Source organism: Macaca fascicularis, chromosome 8 (assembly GCF_037993035.2).
Source record: "Macaca fascicularis isolate 582-1 chromosome 8, T2T-MFA8v1.1".
Taxonomy (NCBI): domain Eukaryota; kingdom Metazoa; phylum Chordata; class Mammalia; order Primates; family Cercopithecidae; genus Macaca; species Macaca fascicularis.
In genome coordinates this window covers 68,744,248-68,769,955 of record NC_088382.1, presented here as the reverse complement: position 1 = coordinate 68,769,955, position 25,708 = coordinate 68,744,248, and the positions used below count along the sequence as shown (strand labels likewise).

The 25,708-nt window shown below is 39.2% G+C and overlaps 1 long non-coding RNA gene across 1 annotated transcript; it reads right to left on the bottom strand.

The window, feature by feature from the left end:
* Positions 1-944: 944 nt before the first annotated feature.
* On the bottom strand, positions 945-23,913 carry LOC102136136 (uncharacterized). Its single transcript, XR_006700382.2, has 4 exons — positions 23,855-23,913; positions 10,815-10,993; positions 9,975-10,177; positions 945-2,672 (listed from the first exon to the last, which is right to left on the bottom strand). It is a non-coding gene; the product is annotated as an uncharacterized lncRNA (long non-coding RNA).
* Positions 23,914-25,708: the final 1,795 nt, after the last annotated feature.

Here is a 25,708-nt window from a genome sequence, read left to right as displayed (position 1 = left end):
GGACTTTGAGGGAGAAAAAAAAAACCTATATTCCTGTTCCTGTTCCCTACTAGTAGTTTTCTCCCTAGACGAATCTATAAATCTTCACTATAGAATGTGCAATTGATAGGTACATCCACTTAGTCATTCCAATAATATCCACGTGTTTTACCAAAAACCAAGTTGAGGTGGAGTAAAACTGTAAGCCATTCTCCTAGTGCAGCTCGCTCTTTCCTAGGTATGCTGCACCCATCTCCATGCTATACTGGGCACCAGACATTTAAATTGAGGGCATAGTTCCTACCCTCACTAGGCTCACATTCTCACCAGAGACACACAAAGGAAGCAGCACAGGCTTCTCTTTTCTTCAGCTTTTCCTGCTGTCCCGTCAAATCAGAAGAAAGCTCTTGCCCGAGAGATGCACAACAAATTACTAGTGACCAAGCAGAGAGAATGGCTCACAAATCCTGCCAACCGTTGTTTTTGCTGTTTTAACCCAGATAAACCTTTGTCCTACCCTTTAACACTGGGCTCTACAACCTACAAACTGTGCACCACATTTCAAGTATCTATCTGGACTCTCTGTGCTTAACCCAACATAAGAAAATGAAAGCATTCACTAAATCCATTTACTTGCCTATGAAAGAATTGGATAGCCATGTCTTTCTAGGGTAGTATCTTAGTGAGATTAATTGAATCAAATTAATCCTAGGGAACCCTAAGAAAATTTCGATGAAAAAGAGTCTAACTCCACCATAGTAGATGATGTTTTATATGCCTACCTTCTATAGGATTTCCATAGTGTGAATATAATTTCGTTAATATGGGTGCTTTGGGTTTTTTTTTTTTTTTTTTTGCCTGATTTTCATATTACTATATTCTGCACTCATGCTCCTTTTTAGATAAATGCCCTGCTATGGAGGATAAGAAGTTTTGTAGAGATACAAAAATCTTTCATTAAGAATATCTGCTCCTCAAGAGGACTTCCTCAATCCTGGAAATTATTTCAAGAACAATTACAAATATGTCTGAATTTGGAGAACTGAGTTTTTCTGCCTTCAAATGAAGGCCAATTTCTGAGCACGTCAGGTCAAAGACAAGTGGCTTTTGTGGGCTTCCAGGGAATGTATCTGTATCAACATTTCATTTATTAAAAACAACAAAAAAAATTATTCACTTTATTTTTAATACTAACACTGGGATAAAATAATGGCCAGATGTTCATTCTTTTAAATCTCCAAATTGCATTTATGTGACTTATTTCCTTAGAGTAACTCTTAAAGGATTATATCATAGTGACTCTGGATTTCTTTTCAGTTGTATAAAGTTTTAGGCAAGTATTTCTGGTAGGATTGGGCCCACTTCCTAATTGGGTTTTAAAATTGCCACTTTACCTTTCCTCTTTCTCAATTTGATTTAAGATTCATTAGGTAGTTACAATAAGGAAGGAACTGTCTTAAGAATTAAATTTCTTAAGGCTGAAAATAGGCAATAAATCAGAGAAAGACAGTCTTCTTTCCCACAGTTTCTCGTTCATTCTCTGTTTCTCTTTTCTCTGTGTCTCTCAGACTCTTTCCTTCTTTCTCTCCCTCAGTTTCTTCTCTGATCACAAATGCACTTCACAATCAAGAAATCCAGTGGTAATATTTTTGTTACATACAAAACTGAACTCATCATGTCCACCTGAGTCTACTGGTTTTCTCATAGGCCTCAACACAATTAATAACATTGCCTTTGCTCTCTTCTTATTGATCTAAATCAAAAAGTGGTCACTCTCAACTCCCCTTATGTCTTCCATCTCTTACAATGAAATGGTCACTAAAATCCCTTGCAACCTTCAAAAGACATTCTTAATCTATCCCTTCTGTCCATTTCACTATCATTGTCTTAGCTATTGTTTTATTGTGTCTCACTTGGACCTTTGTAGAAGACAAATGGAATTCACACTAGCTATCTCTTTACTCAGATCCATCTTCTTGTATCACTTAAGAGATCTTTCTAAAACGGGAAACTGGCCATTCACATTCTGGTTTAAAATGTTTTCCATGGTGCTTTACTCCCTGCAGTTGAAATTCAAATTCTTCCATGTAGCATATACACATGGCCCTTTTGTGATCTGTGCTCTACTGGATATTTCTTCCCTGTGCATCCATATTATTGAGCCATACTGTATCCTTCCACGAGCACCACAGTCTCATAGTTTCACTTCTTTACTCATGTTCTTCATTGGTCTGTAATGCCCATACATCCTTTTTCTGCATGGAAATTCCTTATCAAGGCATAGCTCAATATTACCTTACCCCCAAAACCTTTCATTATTCCTGTTCTTCTTGCATCTTCTTCACTTCTACCACAGCACATAATTATAACAAGCCACTTACCTCATGCACTTAAACTATTGCATGTCTCTGTCTCACACCAGATTGAGTTATATGAAAAAGGTATCTTTTCTATTTTCTTTGTATTCCTGGCATCCACCACCATACACCACATATAATACGCTGTCATTGAACAACAGGTAAGTGGATGCTGATCATCTTCTGTGTGGTTCTGCAGCATTCAACACAGTTGGCTGTCAGTCCTTCTGGAATTCTCGAAGCATTTGCTTTCCAAAGCATTGCTCTCTTCTTATTTCTCTATACTGCTCTAGACCATCTTTTATCCAGATCATGAGGAATCAAGGAGTCAAAGGTCTAAAAAGATTTACAGACCATAATAACCATGAAAACGAATAATATCGTGTTTATATCAGAACATAAAACTCCATGTGGAGCTGGGAGAATTTAGACAGAAGTTAAAGTTAGGCTACTCGTATTTTCTATTTATATCTAGGAAGCCATTCAAGGCAATTAATGTGATTGCACAACTCTTAGAATGATAATTCCATTCTAAAATATGAATCCCACTGCCCTGGCCTCACCTCACTGATAGGTATTGGAGTCCAGAGTTCAAATGGGAGGCAAATGCTTAGTTCAGTGGAGATAATGCTCGCTGCCCTTTGGAGACACTCTTTTGAGAAGGCAGAAATGGGAATTCTCCTTCTCCTAGAAGGACAGGCTTGCTCCTTCAGTGACTGATTGTTTTTGTTTGTTTGTTTCTAGTTCATCCTTCACCAACTTCCCTATTTGTCTACCTTGGATTAGAGAAGGCAAGAATCATGTTCACCTGTCACTCAATTCATAGCCTTATTATTGGTGGCTTATTTGGCTTTGGCATTGGGTTCAGGCCGTGGCCTTATAGAGAAAAATTTCATTATCTTAAAGGATGGGAATTATCTCATAATTCTGCTTATTTCCTATGATGGAAAGAACACAGTTTACCAAAAATTCTAAAAGTGTGTGTGTGTGTTTTAAAACTGCTTCCCCCTAACTACACAGATCAAAGATTAAAGAAAATCACAGATCCTCTTTATGACTCATCATAAATTGTGCCTGGCCCTGGCCGTAAAGTTATCTGAAGGTTGATCTAGTACAGTGGTGAGGTTCCTTAAGGTTCGCTTAAAAAATTCACCTATCTTCTCTTCCTGGATGTCCAGTGTCCTCAACTTTGTCCCTTTTGATCAAGGTACCAAGAACATACATTGGAGAAAAGTAACCTTCTTAAATAAATAGTGCTGAGGAAACTGGATATCCATGAGCAGAAGAGTGAAACTAGATCCCTATTCCTCATGACACACGAAAATTAACTCAGAATGTATTAGAAATTTAAACTCTGAGACCCAAAACTGTAAAACTACTAGAAGAAATCTTGGGGGAAACACTTCAGGACGTTGGTCTAGGGAAAGATTTTATGGCTAAGACCTCAAAGGCACAGGCAACAAAAAAAATGGTACTATATTAAACTAAAAAGTTTCAGCACAGCAAAAGAAAAACTCAACAGAGTGAAGAGACAACCTGCAGAATGGGAGAAAATATTTGCAAACTATGCATCTGACAGAAGAGTAACATCTAGAATATACAAGAAACTCAATTCAACAACAACAACAACAAAAATCCCATTGAAAAGTAGGCAAAGGCCATGAATAGATATTTCTCAAAAAAAAAAAAAAAAAGACCCATACAAATGTCCAACAGGTATATAAAAAAAGGCTCAACGTCAGTAGTCACCAGGGAAATACAAATCAAATCCGCAATGAGATATTGTCTTACCTCAGTTACATTGGCTATTATAAAAAGGACAACAAAATAACAAATGCTAGCAAGGATGAAGAGATTAAGGAAATCATACACTGTTGGTGGGAATGGAAAACCATATGGAAGATTCTCAAAAAAACTAAAACTAAAACTAAAACTATCATATAATCCAGCAATCCCACTACTGGGTATATACCAAAAGGAAAGGAAGTCACAATATCAAAGGCACACCTGTACCCCCATGTTTACTGCAGCACTGCTACCAATAGCAGCAATATGGAGTCAACCTAAGGGTCCATCAATTAATGAATGAATAAAGAAAATGAGGAATATATATATGTATATATGTGTGTGTGTATACATATACACACACACACACATATATACACATATATATACACACATATATATACATATATATAAACACACACATACACACATACACACACACACACACACACACACACACACACACTAGCATACGATTTGGCCATTAAAAAAAGTACAATCCTGTCATTTGCAGCAACATGGATGGAACTCGAGGTCATTAAGTGAAATAAGCCAGATGCAGAAAGGCAAATATCACATGTTCTAACTCATATGTGGGAGCTGAAATAGTTGATCTCATGGAGGTAGAGAGTAAAATGATAGTTATCAGAGACCAGGAAGCATGAAGGAGGTGGAGATGAAAAGAGGTAGGTTAATTGGAACAAACATACTGTTAGATAGAAGAACTAAGTTCTAATGTTTGCTGGCACAGTAGAATGACTATAGTTAATAACAATATATTGTATATTTCAGAATAGCTAGAAGAGAAGATTGGAAATGTTCCCAACACAAAGAAATGATAAATGATCAAGGTGATAAATATCTTGAACACCCTGATTTGCTCATTACACATTGTATACATGTATCAAAATACCACATGTACCTAATAAATATGTACAATTGTTATGTATTAATAGAAACTTTTTTAAAAAAGAAGTCCTTTTAGTTATGGGACACTTCAACTCTGTGGTGTGTTGGCAGCTGCCCCACATTTCAAAAAGAAGTGTCCTGGCCTAAGACATTAGAGGCACAGGAAGTATTAGGAAAGGACTTCCCAAATGTTGGACCAGCTCTATGGTATCTCATTCTTTTACTTCTGAGTGGGTAAAAAACTCAAGGAAACATGCACTTCCTCATGGCCTGCCTCCCTCTGAACTTCTGTCTTCCTTCATGGCCTGCTGCTCCTTGTCAGCTTTATTCTCCCTCTCCCCAATAGTTCCCAAAGGGAGAGAGATACCAAACCCATGCCCAGGATCAGAATGGGGGCAGCCTGGGCATTGCCTTTGCCCAAATCCTTCTCCTACAGCGCAGAAAGTCAGATTCTGTATTTTCTACAAAGGCTAACCCTGAAGACACCAGTGCTTTCCCTGTTCACCTGGTGACTGTCCATCATGAAGGAAAATTATACTCCTCATGATGGTTAATCTTATGTGCTAACTTGGCTAGTCCATGATACCCAGTTTTTGGTCAAATACAAGTCTGGATGTAGCTGCCAAGGTATTTGATGTGATTAATATTTAATTCAGTAGACTTTTAGTAAAGCAGACTATTCTCCATAATGTGGATGAGCCATATCCAATCCGTTGAAGACTTTATGAGAAAAGACTGATGTCTCCCGAGGAGGGAAGAAATCTTCCCCTAGTCCACCTTTGGACTCAAGGCTACAACATCAACTCCTCTCTGGGTCTCCAGCCCACTGTCCTGCCTGTAGATTCGTATTTGGGTTAGCTAGCCTTCACAACTGTGTGAGCCAGTTCCTTAAAATAAATACCCCACCCTTGTATACACACACATACATTCTTTTTTTTAAAACTTTTATTTTAGGTTCTGGGGTACATGTAAAAATTTGTTACATAGGTTAATTTGTGTCACTGGGGTTTGTTGTACAGATTATTTCATCACTCAGGTATTAAGCCCAGTACCCAATAGTTATCTTTTCTGTTCCTCTCCCTCCTCCCACCCTCCTACTAAGTAGACCCAAGTATCTGTTGTTTTCTTCTTTGTGTTAATGAGTTATCATCATTTAGCTCCCACTTATAAGTGTGAACTTGCAGTATTTGGTTTTCTGTTCCTGCATTAGTTTGCTAATGATAGCAGCCTCCAGTTCTACTCATGTCCCCACATAACACATGCTCTTGTTCTTTTTCATAGCTGCATAGTATACCACGATATATATGTACCACATTTTCTTCATTCAATCTGTCATTGATAGACATCTAAGTTAATTCCATGTGTTTGTTATTATTGTGATTTGTGCTGCAGTGAACATTCACGTGCATGTATCTTTACGGTAGAATGATTTATATTCCTCTGAATATATACTCAGTAATGGTATTATTGGGTTGAATGGTAGTTCTGCTTTTAGCTCTTTGAGAAATCACCATACTGCTTTTCATAATGGTTGAACTAATTTACCAACAGTGTATAAGTGATCCCTTTTCTCCACAACCTTGCCAGCAACTGTTATTTTTTGACTTTTTAATAATAGTCATTCTGACTGGTGTGAGTGGTATCTCATTGTGGTTTTGATTTGCATTTATCTAACCATCAGTGATATTGAGCTTTTTTTCATAGATTGTTGGCCACATGTATGTCTTCTTTTGAAAAGTGTGTCTTCATGTCCTTTGCCCACTTTTTAATGGGGTTGCTTTTCCTCTTGTAATTTGCTTAAGTTCCTTATAGATGCTGGATGTTACATCTTAGATGCATAGTTTGCAAATATTTTCTCCCATTCTGTAGGTTGCCTGTTTATTGACAGTTTCTTTAGATGTACAGAAGCTTCTTAGTTTAATTAGATCCCATTTGTCAATTTTTTCTTTCGTTGGTGTCTTTCTTATGAAATGTTTGTCCATTCCTATGTCCAGGATGATATTGCCTGGGTTGTCTTCCAGGATTTTTATAGTTTAGGGTTTTACATTTAAATCTTTAATCCTTCTTGAGATGATTTTTGTATATGATGTAAGAAAAAGGTCCAGCCTTTATCTTCTGCATATGGCTAGTCAGTTATTCCAGCACCATTTGTTGAATAGGAAGTCTTTTCCCCTTTGCTTGTTTTTGTCAGCTTTGTCGGAGATCAGATAGGTGTAGGTGCGTTACCTTATTTCTGGGCTCTTTATTCAGTTCCATTGGTCTATGCGCCTGTTTTTGTACCAGCACCATGCTGTTTTGGTTACTGTAGCTTCATAGAATAGTTTGAAGTCAGGTAATGTGATGCCTCCGGCTTTGTTCTTTTTGCTTAGGATTGCTTTGGCTATTCGGGGTTTTTTTTGTTGGGGGGTTCCATATAAACTTTAAAATAGTTTTTTCTAGTTCTGTGAGGAATGTCACTGGTAGTTTAATAGGAATAGCATTGAATCTGTAAATTGCTTTGAGCAGTATAGCCCTTTCAATGCTATTGATTCTTCCTATCCATGAATATGGATGTTTTTTTCATTTTTTGTGTGTCTTCTCTGATTTTTTTTGAGCAGTGTTTTGTTATTCTCATTGCAGAGATCTTCTACCTTCTTGGTTAACTGTATTGTTAGATATTTTATTCTTTTTCACACACACATTCTATTGGTTCTGTTGTTCTGAAGAACCCTGACTAACACATCCCTAAAGGCACAAGCCCAAGACTCCTGAAACCAAAGGAGAAGATGTGTAGAACATCTGTAGATGTGTAGAACATATGTAGAACATGGTTTATATACACCACCAATTACACTGCACACTTTGCAAGTGATTATCCAGAGGGTTTCTAGGATATCCCTGGAGTGACCAGATGATTGCAGTGGGACTAAGGTGGCAAATTTGATTTTATATCTAAATTCATTTTTCAGATATGTTGGTATACTAAAGCTGCTTCTCCTTTTTGTACTGTGTCCTTGGTGATTCTGTCTAAAATGTGCATTTTGTTTCCCTGTTCTGTTCTAAGGAACAATTCCTCTTTGTTTTCTGTAAAATCATCTTAGTTAGTCTTAGTGTTTTGCCTGGTGTCTGACACTCCTTTTCATTGATTACCTCGTTTAGAGTCAACAGATATATAAACACACCCACACATGCACACGCACGCACACACACACACACACACATACATAATGGATATATGAAATCTAAGAATCCAGGGAAAAATTGATTCTGTTGCTTGGAACACCATTAAAAGTAATCAGTGAAATAATTGACTTCCTTAACTCTTTTCTGGATTGAAATGAAAAATTAATAAATTAACACATAGAGTGTGCCAAATACCAAGAGGATCTAGTAACAGAAGCTTCAGGAAAGTAAGATTTATGAAATATTCCCACATATCTGCTAATTCACATTCATGTAATTCTCCCCCCAATTTTTTGCAAAGTGCTGTAGAAATGAGAAGTCTGAGTAAGAAAATGGCAATGAATTTGAATGAAAGCACCAAAATTAAGTCAACACTAAGATAGCTGGAAGCTGTGCGCTATTCTGTTTGGTTGAACTAATTTCTTGGAAAATAACACAATGAGTCAACATGAGTAGATACACACAAATGATCTATTAGATGGATGAACCATATTGGTAGCATCTGTGCTTACGTAAGACGACTCTGTATTTTGGTCTTTAAAATATATTCTTCTCATCTTTTGACCACTACTAAAAGCAAACAAACAAACAAAATGGTGAATAAAATGTGACTTCAAAATGCCTGTCTCTTTACAAAAATGATCCAAAGAGGAAATGAAAGTTTTGAGTTCTCTGGGTTCTTAGGTTCATTCTTCTGTCTATAAAGGAGTTGGACAAGATCAGAAGTTTCTGAGCTAAGCCAGTCACCAGGGAACCCTGGAGATAATAGCTGCACATTCCCAAGCTCCTACCTAGACTAATTAAGTTAGAATCCCCAGAAATAGAGCTCTGGAACCTGAGGTTTCAAAAAGCTTTTCTACTTTAATCTACGATAGATATATAAATCTTCTTACAGTCAAAACATCTAGCATTTTATAGGGGAAAGATGGCTGGGCTTTTTCTTCCATTTAAAAATGTATTGTAATGATAGCACTAACACAAATTATTGAAAGGGAAAAAAGGTCATCTTTATTAACTCCATTTAATATGTTGTTTTAATTATTCCACGATGGCTAAAGACTTTTAGGAATTGCAACAACCAAAAGTAAATATTAGGAACTGATTTTATTTCAGTGTTTAGTAAGATTTAGAATATTTTCATTGTTGCAGACTCAGACTTACTCGCGTCCCTGCCCTACCCCAAAGAAACTTCTATAGGCTCCCTGTCTTTCAGCATCAGGCCCACCCTACTCCCTGTAAGAGAAGGCTGTGCTCACTTCCTTCTGGAGTACGGCATTCATTTGGCAACTCTGACCCTTCTTTGACTTAGAGAAGTCGAATTCTTCAGTTAGAAACCACCTGCTCTGTATGAGTTCATCTCTGTAGGAAATGATTGAAAGTGGGGTTTGGAATTGATTGACAGTTGCATACTGAAAGTTGGTACGAATGGAATTCGCATTTTATATTTATTTCTATTGCATGTCCCCAGAGTGCCTGGCTTAGGGTGCTAAGCCATGCTGTGAAGTAAAACATAAGAAAAGGAGCACAAAAGAAGGCCACATTTGGTCTGCCAGGGCCAGCAGCCCAGGATTGAGCCTCTGCACACAGCCCATGGAGCTCTCAGGGCTATTATTTTGAAACTCTGGTGTTCAAGGTCTCTTAAACATCCTTACTTCACTTAAAAACCTCTGAGTAGTATAGATACGGTCTCTCTAAAATTACCTAAACCTTCCTTGAGTTTATTCATACTTTTAACTTTTCCTACCTTCATGCTGGATGTTCCAACAATATCCTGTGACTTACCTTGTAAAGGCCTGTATCCTTTCGTTGGATCAGAAGCAATATTTTTTCTTTTTTTAATACTTCTGGGATACATGTGCAGAACATGTAGGTTTGTTACAAAGGTATACATGTGCCATGGTGGTTTGAGAAGCAATATTTTTTCAAGTTTCATGTATTGACATTCTAGAGTTTAAGCCATTCTTTATCCTTTTTATCTGAGGGCACTAAAAACACATAAGGAAGAGAAAAAAGTCCTCGCTTCAGTGGAGCTTACTTCTGGGGGAAGGAGACAGAACATTAAAAATCAAATAAATACATAATACAGTGGCTAGGCAGAGTCACATGGGGTGGCCAGGAGGGCTTTTCAAGGGCTTGGGCCCTGTGCAGTTGTAGAGGGCCCCGAACTCAGAAGGGCGTGCACCTGGGGCTTCATGCCCTGTAATTATTGTGTCCTGATAGTCATAATCTCATCTTTGCATCTGGTTTTGTAAGTGAAGTCTTATGGGACAATGGGGCATGGAGTGGAGACTTGGAGCCTCAGCCCCATCCTGCCTCCTGCCACCCAGGACAAGTTCCCAGCCACCTGCTCCCAACCTTCTGGCACTCCAGGCCCCATCGGACCACCCATTCATGCATCCACCCCTTGGTCGCTGCCACCCTGTGGCCCCAGCTGGGACCTAAACAAGAGCATGAGAAGGGTCAGGAATTGGCGCATATGCTCTGTGCCATCTCAGATGGGGTGTGGCCAGGGCTGTCTTCATCCCAGAGTTTGTAGCACCACAGTGCATTCAGTGGGTGACTCAATGAGGGCAAGCCTCTCTCCCGCCCCAATCTAGGTACCTAGGGCATCGTGGTGCTCACCTGTAACTTGGTGCCTGCGTGCAGCTCTCTGGCTGCCAGGTTCTCCTTCCCACTGACTGCCAGATGACTGATGTGCCATGCCCAGGAGGTTGGGCCAGGCATCTTTCCTTCCTTCAGGCCCCCACCGTGGATGGGTCCCCCATGTGCTTCTGAAGGTCTGCTCTCAGTCTACAAGCATCCTGTGTTTTAGAGCATAGCATTAAATAGCAAGTTAAAAAACAACAAATTGAGAAAGAGTTCATGAAGAAAAGAAAAAAGCTTCCTATTTTAGTACTTTTAGGAGCATTTTTCCCCTGCTTTTTGAACCACGTGTCTTATATTTTATTTTGTACTGGGTCCTTCAGAATATGTAGCTCGTTTTGGAGTCATGGGAGAGAGAGAGAGCAATGGGTGAAGAAGCTCTGGTTTATTCAGGGTGATCAGGGACAGAGGTTCTTTCTGATAAGATGTCGTTTGGACAAAGGCCAGAAGCAGGTGAGAGTGAGCCGTGTGAATATCTAAGTGAGAGGGTTTCAGGTAGTGCGAAGAGCCAGTGCAAAGGCCCTATGGCAGGAGTGTGCCAGTGTGTTGTAGGAGCTGCTGGGAAACCATTGTAACTTAAGCAAAAGGAACACGGGTGGAAAGGTAGAAGATGAGGTTGCAGCAGTTGTGGGGTGGGAGCCTATCAGGTAGGACATGACAGTCTATTCTAAGTACTTTGGATTTTACTTTAAAATGAAAAATCACTAGAGGTATTTTAATATGTTAAATCACTGAGGGACCTACTAAAGAATGGCTTGGTATGATTTATACTTTAGAGGAATTATCCACGAGGTCTCACTCAGCATTTGCATGTAACAGCTCTGTTCCTCTCCCATCCAACATCCTTCCCTATCCCTTTGTCTTGTTCACTCCTCCTTCATAGAGCACTTATTATCACCCTGCATATTACATGTGCCTTTATTTATCTGTCCCCTCAGACTAGAATATACACTTCATGAGAGCAGTCACTTGTTCACCAGTGTCCCTGAAGCCTGGATCATTGTCTGAGGCTTACTGAGTGCTCAACAATCATGTGCTGGTTGAAGAAATGAAGAGATCCATTAGACACAGTACAGAGCACAGAGCATATTCAGATTGGATAATCTAGTGCTCCCTCACCTCCACAGCCTCTGCAGCTCCTCCTCCAGAAACTCCCAGGTGCTCCCTCACCTCCACAGCCTCTGCAGCTCCTCCTCAAGAGTCTCCTAGGTGCTCCCTCACCTCCATGGCCTCTGCAGATCCTCTCCCAGAAACTCCCAGGTGCTCCCTCACCTCCGTAGCCTCTGCAGATCCTCCCTTAGAATCTCGCAGGTGATCCTTCACCTCTGTGGCCTCTGCAGCTCCTCCCCCAGAGCCTCTCAGGTGCTCCTTCACCTCCACGGCCTCTGCAGATTCTCCCCCAGAGCCTCCCAAGTCCTCCCTCACCTCCACGGCCTCAGCAGATCCTCACCCAGAGATTCCCAGGTCCTCCCTCACCTCCACGGCCTCTGCAGATCCTCACCCAGAGCCAGCAAGGCGACCCCCTCCACTCATGGAAATTGTCACCGTTAAGCAGTTCTTCCAGAAATAGATCTAAATCTAACTGCATTAACCTCTATCCATGGTCCTTCCTCTGCCTCTTTGTCTGTTTGTTTTCATCTTAAAATGTTTTTCCTGGATATCCACGTAATGTTTTTGTTTATTACAGAACATATGGAAAGAACAGGGGTCAAGAGCATGGGCTCTACAGCCTCACAGAGCTGGACTCAAACCTACTTCCTTCACCTACTAGCTGTGTGACCTCAGAAAAGACAATTACCCTCCTTGGCCCTCAGTTTTCCCATCAATAATATGGGGACATACTATTTCTCACCAGATTGTTCTAAGAAATGAGAGAGGCAGCATTTGTGAGGTGCTTGAAACAGTGTTTAGTGGTAGTGTATGCAGGTCTAAATAGGGTAGATTTTTTTAATTAAAGGAAAAGAAGAAAACAAAACTATTTTATAATCCCACCCAGATAGAATCAAAAGCAGTTCATGACAACTTTCCTTATATTTGAAGATAGTATCGTATTCCCCACAAGGCTTCATACCGCTAAGTTAACTCTCTCCAGATCCCTGAGCCAGCACCACATAGAGCAATAGCAACTGAGTTGCACCAGGTGCTGGGCCCTCTTGGTCATCCTCCTGAATCCTTTCCACTTTATCCATGGCCTCCTTTTTACATATGTCTCCCAGAACCGGATACAACATGGGACTATCACCTCAACCTAGATTTAGACTTTTAAGAACACAGCCTGGGTTGCTGTGACTCATTTCCCCCAGGACTTTTTCTCAACTTTCCTCCTATCTTATATAATGTCTTCATCTTCAGTAAAGTATTGTACATTTATCTGGCTGAATGACATTTCATTAGTTGAATCCATAAATCTAGTCCCTAGGTTTCATTTTGAATCTTGATTTTATCATCCAGTATATGAGCTGCACACTCCACAAGCATATTTTCTGTTTATAACTATGTTCTTAATGAAAGTGTTAACCTAGGACAGGCTACCAATGACCTTTCTCATGTTTGACAATTACCCATTAATCTACATCCATCTAAATTTGCCATTTTCTAGGATATGTATTCAATTGGTCTGTAGTGATATCATAAAAATATTCTTGTCAGATGCTATGTTAAAAGCAAGACTCAATATCTCTATGGACTGAATTGTGCCATCCGCCCCACCTCGAGTTCATACGCTGAGGCACTAACCCCTAGTGTGACTGTGTTTGGAGATGGGGCCTTCAACAATTAAGGTTAAATAAAGTCATGAAGGTGGACTCCTAATCCAACAGGATCAGTGACCTTATGAAAACAGGAAAAGAAGTATCCCTCTCTCTCTTCTCCTACCCGCTCTCTCCACACTCAGGCACCAAGGAAGGGCCACGTGAGCACACTGTGAGAATGCAGCCATCTGCAAGCCAGGAAGAGAGACCTCACCAGAAAATGACCATGCTGGCACATTGCTCTTGGACTTAACAGCCTCCAGAACTGTGAGAAAATAAATTGTTGACCAGCCAGTCTATAGTATTTTGTTGTGGCAGCCCGATAGAATTTGAATATTTGTCCCCACCAAATCTTGTTGAATTGTAATTCCCACTGTTGGAGGTGGGGCTTGGTGGGAAGGATTTGGCTCGTTGGGGTGGGTCTCTCCTGTCTTGGTGCTGTCCTTGCGATAGTAAACCAGCGCTCACTAGACCTGGTTGTTTAAATATGTGGCACTTCCCCCAACCCCACTCCACCTCTCTGTTGCTCCTGCTCTCCTTGTGTGAGCAATGGGCCTGCTCCTGCTTTGCCTTCTGCCATGAACAAAAGCTTCCTGATACCTCTTCAGAAATTGAGCACATGTCAGTGCCATGCTGGTACAGCCTGTGGAACCGTGAGCCAAATAAGCCTCTTTTCTTTATAAATTACCCAGCCTCCGGTATTTCTTTATAGCAATGCAAGAACGGCCTAACACACAGCCCAAGCAAGCTAACGCAACCATCTTTGTAACATCTTCCATAGCTTGCAGAATAATAACCCCACCCAAAAAGGGGATAAATTAAGTTTAGTGAAGTTTCCTCTTCATGAACCAATCCTGACTTCCAGGAATGATTTCTTCTTTTCTATGTGGTCACAAAACCTTTGTTAAGTGATTATTTCTAGGCTTTTTCATGGTATCAACATTAAATATACTAGTTTCTAGTTTCGAGAAGTCACATTATTTTCCTTTTGAAACGTCCAAACTTTTGACCATGTCTTATCTTCTAGCGTTATTCCAGACCACCGCTACTTCTCAGAGATTGCTCTTGGTAGAGATACATGATATCACCCCTGTCATTTCTGTTAGCAGTCTGTAACTTGGCAAATGTGTAATGATATGAATCAAAACATTTTTAAGTTTCCATTTCCCCATGTCTCATTTTTGTATCCCCTGGGCCCAGCACAGTGCCTGGTCTGTGGCAGGAACTCAATAACTTTTTACTCACATGAACCCAAACTTACTGAAGAATGAATGGGGGTATCCTGTGCCGAAAATGCAGAGTTGTTAAAAGGTTTAAGGGATAATGAATGTGAATGTGGGCATGCCTAGTAAACTCTAAAGCACAATATAAAAAGTCTCAAATTCTAATCATACTTAAGGGAGTCTACCAGGAAACACAACTGGGTAATACCTCAGGGGTATAAGAGATAACAGGGAATGGATCTCGCCATACTAGAGGTTGTGTGAACCTGGCTACAGAGTATATTGGGTAGCGTCTGCTAACTATTTGTCTGATGAATGCCAACATAGACAATGGCTCAAACATCACAGACAATTACTTCTTGCTCACCCTATCTTGTTTTGGGTTGGTGCAGGGAAAGAGGAGGAAAGAGCGGGTAAGGAGACTCTCCTCCACACTGTCATTCAGGGAAACAAAAGGGCAAAGAGCTGCGAGGGCTGCTTATGGTCGGTTTGTATGGGCCAGACCTGGAGGAAGTGCCCATCACTTTCATTCACATTTCACGTGGTGCAGTGGAGGCTGAGAAATGCAATCTAGCTGTGTGCCTGGGATGAAGTGAAACAGTTTGGTGAATAGCCAGCCTGTTTCTAATTTTAAATCTGGGTAACTACTAAAAATTTTTACAAACACTATCTGGCCAATGCTGTGTGGGCCAAACAAAACATATTTGGAGACTGAGTGCAGCCCAGGGGCCTCCTATTTGCAACTCCACACTGTATAAATGTTAAGTGCCATATTATTACCTAGGATGTAATTCTTTGGGATATTGAGATCCGAGCTCATTTAAAGTGGTGGGTTTAGAATATGGTGGGGTTTTTTTTAAAAAAAACTTTTCATTCTTCTCATATGGAAACCTCTCTAGCTCTTTTATTATTTTATACACTGTTTTCTTGATTCCCATTGTTTAAAAGCAGCATGTAAGAAAGTATTTTACCTGCACCTCATTTTCCTCCGAACTTTTTAATAGTAATCGCCAGTCACCTTCTCTCACTTTTGCCCCAGATGATTTTCTTATTGGAACAACCACCCTTGCCGAGTCTTTTCTAACAAACTGACCAGACTGCTTTCACTTTTGTCTGGTGGGGGAAAGTGGAACCAAATGGGAGCCCTTCTGAGCCTGCCTGGCAGCCGCTCAGACCTCCTCTCATCCCCTTTCTATCCTTCCTTTCTTTACCCACAATACAGCACTCAGGTACTCTAGATCTATTATACCAACAGGGAAATACCAACAGGGAGAAAAAGGAGTTATGTTTGAAATAAAAGGAAATTCTAAAAATAAATTTTAATTTCCAATCACTTGAAACCATCTCCCACCCCAACAACCCTTTAATGAACAAATAGGTGACTTTGCTCAAGGCCTTGATCTACTTTAATGTTGCAAATAATTGCTGAGGAAAGATATGTATTTGCTCCAGATTGCAGGGAAATGTATCACTGATTAGTGGAAACTACCAAAATGAATGAAGATTGTTTTTCTCAAGAAGCCTGTAGTCTAGAGGAAATAAAAAGACATACATTAAAGAGCCTGTGTTGGTATGAATATATTGATAGGTTTAAAAAAAGAGATGAAGGGAATAAATCATGACAAAGATGTGCAGAAATTGACCAAAGCCTAGTGTTTATTTAGTAACGGTGTCTAAATACTTGGATGGTCCCCACTGGTGATGTCTTGGTTCAGTCAGGCTACTATAACAAAATACCATAAACCAAAACAACAAAAATGTATTCCTTACAGTCCTGGAGGCTGGAAAATCCAAGATCCAAAGTGCCAGCCAATTTGGTGTCTGGTGAGGGTCTGTTTCCTGGCTCGTAGATGGCATCTTCTCATTGTGCCTTCACATGGTGAAAGAGGCAAACAGACTCCCTTGGAACTATTTTATAAGGGCACAAATCCCATTCATGAGGGCAGAGTCCTCATGATTTAATCACACCCCAAAAGCCCTACCTGCTAATAACATCACACTGGTAGTTAGGTTTCGACATATGAATTTTGGGGGAACACAAACATTCAGACCACAGCAGAGAGAGTAATAATTGTTACAACGAGCCAGAAGAGCAATTTATCAGGATGCATAAAAATCTTGACGTACATTTGCTTTGTAAAGCAATTTTACTTCTAACTGCTTATCTTAAAGAAATAATAAGATAGGCATAGAAACATGTATCTTTATGCAATTGATTTAATTATAGCATGATACCATGCTATAATAGAAAAACTTGTAAACACTTGAGTATACATTTGTAAGAGACTGGTTAATTAAATTATGGTACGCATATAGAAAGAAGCACCATGTAATCATTTTAAAAGATGAGGCATATCTCTGTGGGTTGAAATTTAAAGACATCTACTATTTTCAGAAAGTAATAAAAGGAGATTAATTAAACACGGTATAATCCTAATTAGGGAACATTGCTTTTATAGTAGCATTAGAACATCTAAAAGGATATTCACTAAATTATGTACCATAATAAGTAGAGGGGATTCTAGAAAATGTCAGAATGATAATTTTATCATTGTCTGTGCTCATCATCATCATCATTATCACCGTCATCATCGTTTGGGGGGAACATACTACATATCTGACACTAAATTAGGCCATGTACAAATATGACCTTGTTAAATCCCTGTGACAACTCTGTTAGGTATTGTTATGCAGAATTTAAATATGTAAAAAGTAAGGTACAGAAAGGTAACCTGGCCAAGGTCCTACAGTTAATGAGTTGCTGAGCTGGACTCAAACAGCTCTATCTGACTTAAAAGTTCACACTAACCCCAAAACACCATAACTGTAAGCTATCTTACCTGGCCTCAAAAAAGTGTATAAATCTAATGTGGGGGAATATACAACCGAAAATGACAGTGGCAATTATAATAATTACTAAAGCTTATTTAGTGCTTACTGTTTACCAAACTGTATTCTAAGTGTTTTGTATTTAATAATGTGTTTGAACTTCTCGGCAACTGTGTCATAGGTACTATTAATAGCCCACTTCACAGAAAGGAAAACTGAGGTCTAAAGAAGGTCCGAAACTTTTTCTTTTTTTTTTTTTGAGACAGAGTCTCACTCTGTCGCCCAGGCTGGAGTGCAGTGGCCGGATCTCAGCTCACTGCAAGCTCCGCCTCCCGGGTTTACGCCATTCTCCTGGCTCAGCCTCCCGAGTAGCTGGGACTACAGGCGCCCGCCACCTCGCCCGGCTAGTTTTTTGTACTTTTTAGTAGAGACGGGGTTTCACCGTGTTAGCCAGGATGGTCTCGATCTCCCGACCTCGTGATCCACCCGTCTCGGCCTCCCAAAGTGCTGGGATTACAGGCTTGAGCCACCGCGCCCGGCCGGTCCGAAACTTTTTCAAGGCCACAGTTTCAGGATCTTAATGTTTAGTTACTCTACTTACACTACCTCTAAAATGAGCACAAGAAAGGAATCAATGGATTTTTATGAGCGATCAAAGGACAAGTTTACAAGTTCCCAATAGAGACTTGTAAATCTTCTGAGGCTGAGGACCTTGTCTGCCTTTTCTCCTCTGTGCTTCCAAGGCCTAGAAAAGAGGCTGATGAATAAGACCTGAAATAAATGTTTGTTGAGCGAATGAGTGAGCATCCTGGAGGAGGCATTTCAGCAGGACCTTGCAGAACCATTAGATTTGGGCTGTACCTACGTATATCCAGTGAGTAGGTTCACTTCAGAGAGAAGATACCACGTGAGTTAATGCACTGAGGCTGTGAAGTGTGAGTCCTATAGAGGCAACATAAAGAATGAGTATTTGGCTGAATGTTAAAGTTCACAAAAGGGGAAATGAAAGATCAGTTTGAAAAAATAGGCTAGAATCAAGTCATAAAGAGCTTTAAATGTCAGGCAAAGGAGTTTGGGTTCTAATTCGTACACAAAGAGGGATTTGTTTCAAAATTTTTTTAGCAAAAGTTTAACAGATTTTTAAAGCTGACCATTAGGTAACCATGAATAAGACGAAATAAAGAAGAGAGAAACTAGAACAAGGGATCAATTAAGAGTATTCACTAACAGTACAAATGAAAAATTGTGAGAATCCAAGCTAATGAAGTTATACTAAGGATAGACAGGAGAAGGATGCAAAAGATATTGAGAACATAGATGTGTAAAATGTCTGCTTGGAATTGATCCAAGTGGGACATTGAGGTTTTTTACAAATGGCTGCAGATTTTTTTACATCCCTCCAACTTGGCAATGGGGTTTACGTTCCCTCCTCTTGAACATAGCAGGCTGTGACTGCTTCAATCAATAGAATGAAGTGAAAGAGACACTAGGTGCCTTCCAAGTTTTGGTCATAAGAGTCATGCAGCTTCCACCAGGCCAGCCACCTCATTAGAGGGTCATCTAATTACCCTGAGACGTCCACTGTGGAGAGGCCACATGGAGGTACTCCAGTCAACAGTCCCAGATGAACCCTGTCTTCCAACTATCCCCAGTAAAGTTCCAGAGATCGTTAGTGGACCATCTTGAACCCTCCAGACCAGCCCATCTGCCAGTTGAGGGCCTCCAAGTGACTGCATGCAAGGTCACTAGAACCAAAAAGAATTGCCCAGCTGAGCCCTGCATGAATTCCTCACCCATAATATTGTGAGCTATGTTAAAATTTTTATTTTAAAGCCATTAAGCATTGAAGATTATTTGCTACAAAGCAATAGATAAACTGTAACATGGAGCAATCTTGTAATTTATCACAAAACCCAGGGTATCTTGGGGGGGGGGATGCAAGTGGGTGTTAATAATTTTGCCAAAACAGATAGATATGGTTTGTAGAGACGGTTTTCCTATCTATAAGCTTCTTGAGATTGTGTTCATTATTACATCACCAACTCCAGCCTTGTGCATTAGTAAACCTTTATTGATGAAATAAATCAGTTTGTTTTTCTTTCTTATTAATGCATACCTTACATAAAGTTGACAAATGTTAAACTAGATGAAGATTTAAATATAGATTGACCCATGTAACCACTACCCAGATCAAGATCTGGAACACATTTCCATCTCTCCTGATGTCTCCTTTGTGCCCCCTCCTAGTCTAAAACCCATCCCAAAATAATCATTATCCTATTGTTTTAATATCTAACACCACGAATCAGTTTTGTCTGTGGATGAACTTCATAAAAATGAAATCAAAAAGTATGGTCTTGCTAAAATTATAACTGTGAAAGTCAACCCCATTATATGCAGCAACAACTTCTTTATCATTGCTGTGTAAGATTCCATTGTATGGATATAGCATGCAACTTTTGATGGAGATTTTGGGTAATAATTCTTGGGCTATTATGAATAATGCTGCTATAAACATTTTTTATGTCTTTTGATCCATCAGCTGACAATTCAATAAGACCTTTTAAAACAAAGTTTTAGAAATCACTGGCTCATTGCATTTATTTACTTAATCAATTTCTGGGAAGAATACTTTTTAAATTTTACCACTTTAGCAAGTGATTATTAATTTACCTGCTACTCTTTCACTTAGAGCCATCTTTTTAAACCCAGTATACTCAGAAGGGGAGAGGAGAATGGTGATAGTGTTATCTGAATACACCTTTGTGAAGATTATATTGTCGCAAGTTAACTATTTTATTTATTTGTTTATTGAGACAGGATCTCATTCTGCCACCCAGACTGGAAAGTCATAGTGCGATCATGGCTCACTGGAACCTCAGGTAATTCTCCTGCCTCAGCCTCTCGTGTAGCTGGGACTGCAGGAACGTGCCACCACACTCAGCTAATTTCTTTTTACTATTTGAAAACATAGGGTCTCCCTGTGTTGCCCAGGCTGGTCTCGAACTCCTGGGCTCAAGTGATCCTCTCACATTGGCCTCCCACAGTGTTGGGATTAAGTGTGAGCCACTGTGGCTGGCCCCAAGTTAAAGATTCATAGAGCCTACTTTCACTCTCAAGAATGCCCTTGTTCGATTGTAGGTTTTACAGTCACCTGAGTTTCTACACTCCAGGCAACACACCATAATGAGAACCAGGCTGGGTGAGAGACGTGCCTTTCTTTTGTAAAGTGTAAGAAACATGATAATGACAGTGGAGGTGGTTTGCCTGTGTGTTCTCAGTCAAATATACTTTAGGAAAGAGTACAGGTGGAAATTGAAGATCTGAATGTTGATTTCCTTTAAGTGTTTTTGTCTGTGAACCACCTGAAAAATCTTTGTCTATCCCCAGAAATACTTATACCACAGTTTGAAGACAGCACTGGCTTATTTTACCTAAAGTGGAACCCCTAACAAGATTAGACAACTGAATTTACTAATTAAAAATATTAAACCAACTGGTTATTCAGGAACTTAATTATAGTAAAGAAGTCCTAATACAAGAGCTTTTGTTCAATTGTAATAGTTTCCAAAAATTCACTCATTCATTTATTCAACAAATATTTCTTGAGCTCCAAATATGGACCAAGAATGGTTCTAGGCCCTGAGAAGACATCAGTGAATAGAGCAGACCTATCCCCATGTTTGCAAACTGGGAATTTACAGTGAATGGAAAATGGCAATGATGTAAATAAGGAGGATTGATGGAGCCAGAGTCCACAAAAGGAACCATGGAAAGAGACTTTGTGATAAATCTCAAGGCATGTTTTTTTTCATTGTTTTTGGTTTACGGTTTAAAGGAACTTGTTCCCAACTTCTAACTGTACTGCAGGGCTATAGTAACCAAAACAGCATGGTACTGGTACAAAAACAGGCACATAGACCAATGGAACAGAATAGAGAGCCCAGAAATAAGGCTGCACACTTACAACCATCCGATCTCCAACAAAGCTGACAAAAACAAGCAATGGGGAAAAGGTTTCCTATTCAGCGAATGGTGATGAGACAACTGGCTAGCCATATGCAGAAGATTAAAGCTGGACCCTTTCCTTACATCATATGCAAAACCAACTCAAGATGGATTAAAGACTTAAATGTAAAACCCAAAACTATAAAAAGCCTAGAAGAAAACATAGGTAATACCATCCTGGACATAAGAACAGGCAAAGATTTCATGACAGAGACACCAAAACAATCCAACAAAAGCAAAAATTGACAAATGGGATCCAATTAAACTTAAGAGCTTCTGCAGAGCAAAAGAAACTATCAACAGAGTAAACAGACAACCTACAGAATGGGAGAAAATATTTGAAAACTATGCATTTGACAAAGGTCTAACATCCAGCATCTGTAAGGACCTTAAACAAATTTACAAGATAAAACAAACAACCCTATTAAAAAGTGACAAAGAACATGAGCAGACATTTTTCAAAAGAAGACATATTTGCAGCCAACAAACATATGGAAAAAGCTCAATATTATTGATCATTAGAGAAGTGTAGATCAAAACTACAATGAGATACCATCTCACATGAGTCAGAATGGCTATTATTGAAAAGTCAAAAAATGATAGATGCTGGCAAGATTGCAAAGAGAAGGGAACACTTATACACTGCTGGTGAATTATTAGTTCAACAATTGTGGAAAGCAGTATTCCTCAAAGAGCTAAAAACAGAACTACCATTCAATCCAGTAATCCCATTAATGGGTGTCTACCCAGAGAAATATAAATCATTCTACCATAAAGCAATATTCATGCAAATGTTCATTGCATCTCTGTTCACAATAGCAAAGATATGGAATCAGTTTAAATGCCCATCAATGACAGATTGGATAAAGAAAATGTGGTACATATACATTATGGAATACTACGCAGTCATAAAAAAACAATAGGATTATGTCTTTTGCAGGAACATAGATGGAGCTGGAGGCTATTATTCTTAGCAAACTAACACAGGAACAGTAAATCAAATACTATGTATTCTCACTTGTAAGCAGGATCTAAATGATGAGAACACTTTAACACAAAGAAGGAAACAATAGACACTGGGGTCTACCTGAGGTTGGAGGGTGGAGGAGGGAGAGGAGCAGAAAAGATAACTATTGGGTACTGAATCTAATACCCGGGTGATGAAATAATCTGTACAACAAACCCTCATGACATGAGTTTACCTATGTAACAAACCTTCACATGTACCCTAGAACCTATAATAAAATTTCTTTTTTAAAAAAAGAAACGGCATATTCAAGTATTTATATGAACGTATGTTTAAATGCACATTGCTAATTAAAGTCATCAGCCCAATAACAGATGGAGAGCACAACAGACCAATAATGTGACCCCTAGATCCTGCAATGCTATTGTTTAGAGACCTGTCTGCATTTCTATTGGGGTCTCTAACTGCATTGCCTGTCAGTGAACTTGATAGACACGTTTGAATTTTGTATTTACTTTTTAAGTTAGGAATAGACTAAGTCAATATTTCACATATTAACACTTAAAAGGAAAGTCATGGTGTTTTATTTAAATTTACACATTATGATCCTTCACAGAGCTATAAACAGAAATCTGGTTCATTAAATTGGTAATGACTCTTCCCTGCTGAGAACACTTATTTCTATTTAGTTGTAAGTCACAGGTTCATTTCTACTCATAAGTAAAGGGGACTTGGATGAGCTGTTATACAAGGTTTGCCAAAAATTTGTCCCTAAATAACTGCTCCCTTTAGCCTGTGGAGGTCTCTGAAGTAACCAACATTGCAATTAGTGTGTTTCCAAGAGACAATGATTCTAAACTCACCTAACACATGTCTGTCACATAAATGTTTATAAAATCTGAATGGGGAAAGAAAGATCCTTTAATATTACAAACTTATTAGTAAGAAGACCAACATGTTAAGTAAGCTCTTATCAATTTAAATGAGCTTGTATTTTCATTTTAACTGTCCAATTACTTAAGAAGGACCCAAGAAAAGGAGACAGAATAGCCCTTTTCCTAAAATCTCCTTTTCTTAACACCACAACCCTGATTTGAAAGTTTAAGAGGAAACTAGGACTGTTCAGAGGTATTGAAAAAAAAAACACCCATTATAAATGTTCTACAAACACAGAGCTGCACCTCGAACTCCCCTCCTACAGCCCCCAAGTGCTAGAGAACAACAGAAAAGTTTTTTTCTCACGGAGAATTTTTGTGATGGCTGCTCCCTGGGCTATGACAGAATGGATCCTGACCACATCTGGGCTCGGCAGGTGCTGTGATCCTCTAGGACTCCCTGTCATAGGCATAGGGAGGAGGAGAAAGAAGACAGATGGATACATTTGCCATTTCGGTGCGCTGCCATGACAATGACTGATAATGACGTGTCTGGCAATGAAACTTTGAGTTGGGTGAATTTCAAAGCTCAGGAAGTTAAAACCATCATGTCCCTAGCAATTGAGATTAGATCATCAAACAGATCATTCCACCATTCTCCCCTTTAGCTGAGTCATCCAAAAAAACTATTCATTGACTCTCACTGGACTGGTGTTTTGTTCATTAAATAAGACTGCAAAGTATATTTTTAATGGAAAGAAACCTTAAAAGTTGATTTAAGTGTCTTATCGTCTTTTAATGAAAATCTGTCGGTCCAAAATAATATAATTCCATGATTTAAAACATTTAATTAAACCATCAATTCATACAACATGAACAAAACTTAACAAGTTATTCAATGAACTGGCTGGGTTCATTCATGTGCAGGTCTTAGGAGCTCCAACTCTGGAGCCGGCCTTCTGCTTCCTCCTGTTTCTCTTACTTCCTCCACATGCAACTTTAGCCAAGTTGCTCATTTCCTCTAAGCTGTGTCTTTCCTTATTGTAAGTGAATATTACAATAATATAATAATAATTCCCTTTTTGCAGATTGTTTTAAGAAAAAAAACTGAGATAGCCCTGTAATGTGCACATGGTCCATTTTGTGTGTTCAGTACATATTAGCTGTCATATCACAGTACAGAAACACCTGGCAGAGTCTTTTCTTACCTTATTTGAAAGCCAAATGGAAATATAATTAACTTGGATTTACAAATTTTTTCACATTTCTACATCTCTCTTTCTTCCATGGTCACAAACAAGCGATTTCTCACTATGCTTTGAAAGTTTAAAATATATTTGTTTAAGAAGGTCCTATCATATCCAAATAATTAAAGCCAAAATGAGGTAGGAATTACATTATATTGTAATTTCTTGAATTCTTTTTTGTGTGCAAACATGACCTCAAATTCATGGGCTAACTTTTTCTTCACATTAGCAGAAACTATAATGTTCGGAAAGATTCCTCAGACATCTGGAATTTCTCATAGAAATTCTAAGATTCCAGGGGCGTTCACAGAGGCACACAGAAAAACCAGAGACATGACAATAAATACTCAAAAGTGTACACTGTAGGTGTATTTAAGTGTTGACTACTCACTTATCTGGTAGCTCCCGCTATGGCCATTCAGGGCTGTTCTATAGTCCCCTCCCTACAACTGAGCTGGTTTGATGATGGATTGACCTATTTATCCTCTTCTTTGTTCAGGCCCGTTGATGTCTGTCAACAATGACAATGTGGGAGGATTCTCCTAGAGGAGGCATACAAATATTAATGTCTGATCACACCTGCTTTATAGAAAATAGGTTTACCTGAATTACAAACACAGCAACTTTTACAGAGCAGAAGTTTCTATTCATCTTGTGGCATAATTTTTATGTTAGCTTGGTTCTTGTGTGCATGGATGTGTATGTATGTTTCTTAATCAGAAAAGGACTTCATTTGCCTATTCAGAGCTCTAATGTATTTTATTCTTCAAACGTAATGGCCTTCATCATTTCACTAAGCAACTTAAGCACAAGTTCACTCTTGTTTAGAAATTAGGGAATCTGCTTCCATTAATCTCGATAGCATCTTGATCTCCGTTGCAAGCTGGGTTTTCCAAAATCCAAAATACTGAGACAAGAGTCTGGGTACAAAATCTTTATTAGGAATCCACACCTGGGAAAAGGAATGAGGTGGA